The 9,536-nt window shown below is 49.0% G+C and overlaps 1 non-coding gene across 1 annotated transcript; it reads right to left on the bottom strand.

The window, feature by feature from the left end:
• Positions 1–3,631: 3,631 nt before the first annotated feature.
• On the bottom strand, positions 3,632–3,765 carry LOC115295090. Its single transcript, XR_003910314.1, has one exon. It is a non-coding gene; the product is annotated as a small nucleolar RNA SNORA75 (small nucleolar RNA).
• Positions 3,766–9,536: the final 5,771 nt, after the last annotated feature.

Genomic DNA, 9,536 nt, shown 5'->3' on the forward strand with positions numbered 1-9,536 from the left:
TCCATCCCTTTTCAAGTGTGTTAAACTGAATCAATCCAAAACTTTCCCAGTTCAACCTGGTGTGATCAGGCTGCAGAGAGGACGGAGGTTTTTACTACCTCTGCTGCGGGCACGGTACTCTGGTTAATGCCTCTTAAAGCAGAGTGAGAAAGGAAACAGAGGAAGGTAGTAGTTTATTTGATCATTGTCAACAAGGAGTAGAGATCATCCAGGTTCCAAAGTGAATCTTTTGTCCTGAATGTTTACGTTTGGATGTGATTTCCCACCTCCCCTTCGGGCCGTGTAGACAAGATGGAATGTTACACATCTCACTTCTGCTGACACGTAAGCAGGGGAATCCGCCAAGATGGCAGAAAAAGCCAGGGTGTTTTGGAAAGCAGGTGCTCAGGGCTGGTCTGTGTAAAGGAGAAAAGAGAGGAGAACATTAAGGACTCAGAGCCGTCATCATGTGCTCAGAGACTGTGCTTGTGGTTTGAAAAGTTCCTCCTGGGATTTTCCTTAAATCCCGACAAGACATCTATTTGTGAACTCTTGGGCCTTCTTCATTCTGGGAGAGTCAGAGAAGTCGGAGAAGGCGGCAGGGATGCTCAGCAACATTAGGAGTTGAAAAATACGGATTGATATTGATATTCCATGTAATTACTCAGAAGTTGAACACATCTACTTGATATGCATATTCATAGCTAGTCATTTCTTGGGCGGGAACTTCTCCGGCAATAACAAATGGTCCTCTTTATCTTCGATGGTGACTTTGAATTGAAAGCAGAATGACACAGACCATTTGTTCGGTTCCAAAAACAGCGGTTTAGAAGAGAGGGATAATAGGATTTCAGATTTTTCCTCTACTTAAAATTATTGCTGTGTGTCCCTGAGATTTAGGGCCAAGCTACTTCTCTCTGGCAGAGTGGGGTGGGACAGAGGGCGAGGTCCAAGTGTGAGGCTTTTACCACAAAGGCTTCCACCGGGGCGTGGAGATCCGCCATTAGGGTGGCTTCACAGAGTTGCCCCATGTGGATGCCATGGGGCTGAGCCTTTGGGGCCCCTTAGCAACTGGTCACTGGATCTGGGCTGCCCTTGGCAGGGGTGCGCCTTTGGATGACGTGACCCTCCGTCTGATTTCATTTCCTGCAGAGGGCCTCAGCTGAGAGCTGCTGGGTGGCCACACTCCACTCTTTTTGCTCCTCTCTCTGGATGGCTCTGGGACTCAGTTCAGGAGAATGAGCCCTTCACTGCGTGTGTTACAAAGGCGTGGCCATCTTGACAGCCCACCCCCCTTGTATGAGCTCACTGCCTTCTCTACTGCATTTTTCTTTCCCTTCCATTTTCCCCTGGCAGCGTACCCTTGCACTAAAATGCTAGCATGGCGTCTTTGCCTTAGCTTCTGGTCCTAGGGAATCCAGGATAAAACCAAATGACCTTACTGAAGGCTCCAGACTTACAGACCTAGAGCTCTCAGGGGGCCTTAAGGATCCCCGCATGAAATCCATCCCACTTTATGGGGTCAGGAGACGGAGGCTCAGACCAGTTCGGTGATTCTAGTGTACCCCAGACATGGAACCTAGCCTCTCGACTCCTGGGCCCCTGCTCCTCCTCCCTGTCATGTCTTATCTACTCAGACCTACCTGGGAAGCAATGTTACCCCCCAGGAAATGGTCCAGTCATGGGTTCACACCTTGGGCGTGTACTAGCTGGGACCCATCCTGGCTGCAAATGTGCTCGATGAATGTTCCCTGCCCTCCTCCAGGGATTTTCAGTAGAAGAGGCTCTAGAGTTTTAAAATTTTATTTATTTATTTATTTATAGCATGTGCACAAGTAGGGGAGGGGCAGAGAGAAAGGGAGAGAAAATTTCAAGCAGGCTCTGCACTGTCAGCACAGAGCCCAAAGTGGGGCTTGATCTCACGAACCGTGAGATCATGACTTGAGCCGTTATCAAGAGTCAGACACTTGACTGAGCCACCCAGGCACTCCCCCCACCCCGCCTTTTGAGAGTTCCTAGACTGTTAAAGCTGGTTGGAAGCAGGGAGAGCCATACGGTTTCCGACTTCTTTGCCCCCAAGGATCTCTTCTGCTACTTCCCTTCATCTCTATTCCAAAGATGTCTTTTTACAAAGATTTCTTCTGAATTGCTTTGTAAGACATAAATATTTTCCATTTCTTTTTTTTAAAACATTTATTTATTTTTTGAGACACAGAGTGTGAGCAGGAGAGGGACAGAGAGAGAGAGGGAGTCACAGAATCTGAAGCAGGCTCCAGGCTCTGAGCTGTCAGCACAGAGACCAGCTCACGGCTTGGACTCATGAACCATGAGATCATGACTTGAGTCAAAGCCACCCAGGCACCCCAGTATTTTCCATTTCCTTAACTAAAACTATAAAACTTCCATTAGAGTTGTTGACGTGAGCTTATTGTCTTACGTGTTGCTGATATATATAGTGTGGCTTCTACATAACTCTTGAAAAGGGAGAAGAGGGTGATTCAGCCAGCTTTATGGAATCCTTCCAGGGGCCCCAGTGAGCAGAACCACTAATCTGATCTTCCCCCCACTTTGACCCTCCACTGCCCTAGTGGGGACTCAGCACACATCAAACCCCGGACTGGAATCTGGGTCTGCTGACTAGGCTCCTCCCAAGTTCACAACACTCCTCCTCTAGCGGCTTCCTACCTCCCATTAGTAATTGTCAGGGTCCCTACTGCTGATTATTCCCATCACTACTCGGATGCTCATGCCTGCGGCCCCCCAGCTCCTCTGCTCTATGGTGATTCCGTGGGCATCCATCCTTCCTCCGAGAGGAGAACATGATGTAGGGTCCTGTCAGTTAAACTCCATTTGGTATTTCGTTTTCCAGAAGCAGTGGTTGGTGAACTAGTCATACCAGACTGCTTAGCGCCAAATTCCCTCTATGACCAGCAAAGAGGGGACCCCTGTCAGGGGCCCCCTGCCTGTCACTTTTGGATGTGTCTGTAATTGGATTGCCTTGAGCAGAGAAGCCGTGAAGCTCAGGAGAAACAAAGTATGAGGAATGATTTTATGAAAGACATTTTTGCCAGGAATGGTCTTTATTTAGTTGTTAGGACTAATTAATTCAAGAGATGGATTTTTTAATGAGCATCTTATTATGTGACTGGGAATCAAGAGAACTGGGTTCCAGTCCTGCCTCTGGCAGTCATTTGCCATGCCCACCTTGAAAACATATCAACTTCTTCCTCGAGGGCTCTATGTCTTCCTTTGCAAACGCGGATGATGATACCCATTTTAGCTATCTCACAGTTCATCAGTATCTTGGCTCCTAGATCTTGGTTCTTCCCGGACAGCTGCATGGCAGCCTCCTAACTGGCTGCACCACTACGTCACAAAAGACCATTCTCCATAGAGAAGTTAGAGGAATCTTTAAAAATGTCAGTTATGGGTCTTGGGTGGCTCAGTTGGTTAAACATCCAACTCTTGGTTTCTGCTCATGGTTTGTGGGTTCAGCCCCCACATTGGGCTCTGTGCTGGCGGTGTGAAGCCTGTTTGGGATTCCCTGTCTCCCTCTCTCACTGCCCTTCCCCTGCTCACGCTCTCTTGCTCTCTCTCAAAATAAATAAACATTTAAAACATTAAAAAATTTTTTTCTTTTTTTTTCTTTCAGAAATGTCTCACAGCTCAGCAGAATATACCTCTGTGAAGACAGAAGGCAAAATAATTCTAATGTGAATTGTCTCTTCTTCTCGTGTGAATCCATAAACTGCCACCAATCGACAGAAAGGAGCTCAATAAGATAATTTTAAACGTTGATCAGACTGTCTCTCTCACCTGTGCAAATCCCGCCACTGGCTTCTGTGAGATTTACCATAAAATGTGAGTCTTTGTTCTGACCTCTGCTCATCTTAGTCCTCATCTCCTCCCAGGCTCTCCTGGGACACCATATTCTGTCTGTTCCTGCAACACCTCCACCTTTGTACCTGCCCCAGGGCCTTTGCATATCCTCTGTCTAGAACGCTTTTCTCCTGCAGGCTGCCTCCTTGACATTCAGGTCTCAGTTCCAAGTAATTCCCCATCCTAGTTAGGCTTAGCCTTTTTTTTATGCTGTTATTCTTCCTCACTGTCTGGTATTATCTAATGTAAATGAGTCATAAATAATCCATGTGGTAGGTTTTCTCCCAGTAACATGCAGCCATCAGGCAGGGCCCACATCAGCTCTTTCATTACTCTATTCAGCCACTCGCCTCACAAAGTGGACGTTGGGTGCTTTTCTTCATTTCATGGTGTTTACTGAGCTCCTACGAGGTGCTGCTCTAGCCATGAAGATTAGCACAAAGCAAACTGGACAAAGCCCCTCCCCCAAGAGCTTATCTATCCCGCGGGGCGGGGCTGGTCTGCCGGAGGAATCAGGAAGTATAAACAAACTAGAAAATGCCTGTCAGGGTGGTAAGGGCTGGAGCCTAAGATCTTGAGATGGGAAGTAATCTGGTCTGTAGTGTCAAAGGCAGGGTCGGGGTCAGGGGAATTCTCATTTACATTAAAAAAAAATGTTTGTTTAGTTATTTTTTTTTTGTTTTATTTTTTGAGAGAGTGAGTGAGCGAGCAGGGGAGGGACAGAGAGAGAAGGAGAGAGCATCTGAAGACAGGCTCCAGGCTCTGAGCTAGCTATAAGCACAGAGCCCGAAGCTGGGCTTGAACCCATGAACTGTGAGATCATGACCTGAGCCGAAGTCAGATGCTCCACCGACTGAACCACCCAGGTGCCCCTGTGTTTGTTTATTTTGAAAGAGAGAGAGAGCTTGTGCCTGGAGGAGGGGCAGAGAGAGAGGGAGGGAGAGAGAATGCCCATTCACATTCAAGAGGGGCTTCAAGAGGGAGGGTGTAAATCTTAAAGGTGGGGGCAGGGCAAAAGAATGTTCTGGTTCAAGGCCTTCAGGTGCATCTGGTGTGTGGGAGGAATAGCAGAGAGGCTGGTATAGCCATTTCAGGGGATGTAAGACGTGGGGGGCCAATTCGGAGCAGGTGGGCTCTCTGGGCTGTGCAGGCAGGTGCCTGGGCTTGACTCGGAGGGAGAACCTTTGCAGGGTGTGGATCATCAGTGACACAGGCTCTTTCCTGCTTTCTAAAGTCGGCCATTGTGTTGCAGAGAGACTTAGTGGGGAAGTGAAAACAGGGAGACCGAGGGAGGGGCGTTCCCAGTCTGAGTATTTCCAGATGAGGCAGACAGGATGTGTTGACAAGTGGAAATGGAGAGAAGAGAGTCAAAGGTGCATCTCAGGGTTTGGCACGAGCAATTAGAAGACCAGAACTGCTGTTTACGGAGATGGAGAAAGTGTGTGGGGAGAGCTGGTGTGGGGGAAGAGTCACACAGCATTTTAGGCGGGGGTGGGCAGTGGGGGGAAGAATTACATAATCTTAAGGTAGTGTTGTCATTAAGATGACCAAGTCTAGGGGCGCCTGGGTGGCTCAGTCAGTTGAGCGTCTGACTTCCACTCAGGTCATGATCTCGCAGTTCATGGGTTTGACAGCTGAGCTAACAGCTCAGAGCCTCGAGCCTGTCTTTGGATTCTGTCTCTACCTCTCTCTCTGTCCTTCCCCTGCTCACTCGTTCTCTCTCTCTCTCTCTCTCTCTCTCTCTCTCAAAAATTAAAGAAAACATAAAAAAATTAAAAAAAACAAAAAGATGGTCAAGTCTAGGAGCCTCTGGGTGGCTCAGTCGGTTGAGCGTCTGACTTCAGCTCAGGTCATGATCTCCTGGTTTGTGAGTTTCAGCTCCGCCTAAGGCTCTGTGCTGACAGCTCAGAGCGTGCTTGGGGTTCTCTGCCCCCCATCTCTGTCCCTCCCTGACTTGCGCATGTATGCAGTCTCTCAAAAATAAACACTAAAGAAACTCACCCATCATAGAAAAAGATGGTCAGCTCTAGACTTTCAGGAGGCCCTTAACAGTTCTAGTCTTTCTAACATCCTCTGCCTTTATTTAAAAACTATTCTTATTTTAAAATTTCTTTCAAATATACTTAATGTACATGTGTGCATGCGCGAGCCCGAGTGTGCGTGTGTGTGTGTGTGTGTGTGTGTGTGTCTGTGTCACGGGGCATATATAAACGGCTGGAGGGCATGCATAAGTTGTGCCAGTATTTGATAGGAGAAGCCCAGTTTGGGCATGTTGCTAGCCCGGACCGTCACCCTCTCTGTTTTCCATTTCATTTTGGATTGTAGACAAGCAAAGCCCAGAGAGGTACAGTGGTTTGTTGGTGGTCAAACAGCTCTGGAGCAAAGGTCTCTGCTCTCTCTGACACCTGCCCCTTCCCGAGGATCACGCTAATTCTCTCCGGTTCCATCTCATTACAACTGGCAAGTGTTGGGTAGCAAGGTGAGCAACAGGTCCAGGGACATAGACACGTTGTCAAAGACCGTTGTGTCCCCAAGCACGCTCGAAATCTCCCCAAAGCCCGAGAGACGGGGAGGGAAGGCCGCGTGCGTGTTTACAGTCACAAGATGCAGAGCACTAAGCATTTGCCTAGAACTCCCCAGAAAACTTGAGTATTTATTTCCTCTTCTTTATGCTTGTAAAGCAGCAGGAAGAGACAAGCTGTTCCGTGCAGAAAGCACAGAAAACGCTTCCGTGATCCGAGGTGCCTGTGGCATATGGGGAGAAATTCTTTGGAGGGAAGATGCAAACATTCAACAGACAGTCCCTCCCTCCCTGAGTCCCCGCCTGTGACAGCGGGCTTTGCGGAAGGACTGGCGGACTGGCAGACGGTGTGTGCCCCGCGGTCCGGAGGGAGGGCTGAGTCCCCTGCCTGCCCCCCATCGGAGGGTTTTTTCCCTCCCAAAGCTGTGAAAGGTCAATAGAAAAATTGGCCCTCTCAAGCACGCTCCCTAGATGTCTCTTAAGGTTGGACAGTGATGGTATAAATGTCTAATTAGAGAAGAAAGCCTCTCGCACATTTAATCTTGGTAGGAGGTGGGGATCTTAGGGTCTCATTATCATTTCTGCTACCTACCTTCTTCCTTGACACTTCTCCTATTACTTTCCACCAACCGTGCCAGGCACTGTCCCTGGGGCAGCTGAGTCTCGGTCTGCTGCAGCTTGTCACTGATATAGAGGTGACAGGAGGAGCCAAGCCTGAGGTTCACGTTTCTTTTGTACTCCGTGGGGTAAAGCTACCGGTGTGAATCCGGTCAAGGATCACCATGAGACTTTGGCTCTGCCACTCTCCCCTGCAGGAAATTCGCTGTGTAAAAGAGACTGAAGTGTTCATACGGGTTTCTTATAGAAATCTTTTGGGGAGGCATGACATATTTTAAAGTTTTTATTTATTTATTTTGAGAGACAGAGAGCCTGAGCAGGGAGGAGCAGAGAGAGAGGGAGAGAAGGAGAATCCTAACCAGGCTCTGCACCATCAGCACAGAGCCTGGCACAGGGCTCGAACTCACAAGCTGTGGGATCATAACCTGAGCAGAAATCAACAGTGAGACACTTAACCCACTGAGCCCCCAGACCTTCCATGGAGGCATGATTTTCTTAATGCAGATGAGCCCCTGGTGTTTGGACTCATTTCAGCTTCTGAGCTTTTCCTTTAATGTGTAGGAACTTGATTGAGTGCCGTTCTTGAGATTTTGAAAGCAAATATATGAATATATAACAATTGTTCATTAATTCCCAGGCCTACGGGCTAAAACATCGGGAAAGAGAATATTAAAAAGGAAAAAAAAGTCCCAAAAGCCCCAAGTGCAAAAGTCCATAGGACATTTTTTGTTGTCAGGGAAATGGGGTGGAACTTGGCTAACTACCAACCATCCAGTTGATTGGAAAGAAGAAATCACAGGGATTTTTTCTTTTTGGGTGTCAGGGGCTGCATGGCAGAATGAAATGTGAACAGTTAACAGAGCAGAGTTTACATTTGGTTAAGGGCTTTCCTGCCCACAGAGCAAAATTATCCTCTGTACTCCAAAAACTTTGGTGGTAATTCACAGGGAAGGAGATACCAGCAGGCTTGATTGAAGACACGCAGAATGTACCAGAATGGCTAACTTCAGGTGTGGACAATGGTGTCTTCTTTCCTCCTCCTCCGCCTTCTCCTCCTCCCTCCTCCTCCATTCTCCTTTCTTCTCCTTTTTTCTTCTTCTTTTTAAATGTTTATTTACTTTTGAGAGAGAGAGTGCACAAGCTGGGGAGGGACAGAGGGAGAGAGAGAGAGAGAGAGAGAGAGAGAGAGAGAGAGAGACAGAATCTGAAGCAGGCTCCAGGCTCTGAGCTGTCAGCACAGAGCCTGATGCTGGCTTTCAACTCACAGACCACAAGATCATGACCTGAGCCCAAGTCGGACACTTAATCCCCTGAGCCACCCAGGCACCCCATCTTCTTCTTCTTCTTCTTTTTTTTATTTTTTATTTTTATTTATTTTTTTTAAATGTTTTTTTATTTATTTTTCATACAGAGAGAGACAGAGCATGAGAGGGGGAGGGGCAGAGAGAGAAGGAGACACAGAACCGGAAGCAGGCTCCAGGCTCTGAGCTAGCTGTCAGCACAGAGCCGGATGCAGGGCTCGAACCCACGAATGTGAGATCTGACCTGAGCTGAAGTCGGAGGCTTAACCCACTGAGCCACCCAGGCGCCCTTCTTTTTTTTTTAAATGGTTGCTTATTTTTGAAAGAGAGAGCAGGGCAGGGAGGGGCAGAGAGAGAGGGAGAGAGAGGAGCCAAGCAGGCTCTGTGCTGACAGCAGAGAGCCCTATGTGAGCTCAGACTTACAAACTGTGAGATCATGACCGCACCAGGGCTGGTGGTTGGCCGGCTGAGCGCCCCAGGTGCCCTTGACAGTGGTGTTTTCCATGCAGACCCCAGGCAGTGCTCTCCTGTAGGGCTAGCTCCCAGGGCTGGTGAGGCCAGGCCTGCGCACCTGTTGTTTCCCTCCCCTCCTGGCAAAATAGCATGAGAAACAAAACCAGAAACTTGTCTCAAGGATAACAGCACCACATCATGGGAGTGAAGGGACCTCCCTGCCCCTGACAGCGAGGCCCTGGTGTCCAGGACGCTGGTGGGAGTGCACCCACAATGGCCTGGGCTCCCTTCTGGGAGGCCCACAGGCTACTCGGTGTCTACACTGCAGGCAACCTGGCCTGACACCCTCGTGGAGAAGCCTGTGAACAGCTGGCTGCCCCACCATCCTGTGCCAGGGAGAGGACGGACTGTCAGAGGAACTGGAAGGATGCAGTTGGTGGCCGGGGGTCCATCATGGCAAGGACAGAGCTCTCGCCGCGAGCAAACTGTCCGTTAGTGATGGAGGTGACTGTGCTCCCAGGGACAGCGAGCACCTCTCAGCTCTTGTGACTGTCTTCCTCGGGGCCTCTTGACCTCACAAACGGAGGCTGCATTTGGTGCAGGAGGTGAGCCCCTGGTCTCCAGGGAGAGGCGGGGCCTCCCCCCTGCAGGGTCAGCCCACAGAGCCCACCTCTGTCCTATCACCTCTTACTTTCAGTCTTTCAGGGAGACTGTATCTTGATTTAAAAAGCCTCAGGGGCACCTGGGTGGCTCAGTCGCTTAGGTATCCGACTTTTGATTTCAGC

The sequence above is a fragment of the Suricata suricatta genome, chromosome 6, assembly GCF_006229205.1.
Source record: "Suricata suricatta isolate VVHF042 chromosome 6, meerkat_22Aug2017_6uvM2_HiC, whole genome shotgun sequence".
Taxonomy (NCBI): Eukaryota; Metazoa; Chordata; class Mammalia; order Carnivora; family Herpestidae; genus Suricata; species Suricata suricatta.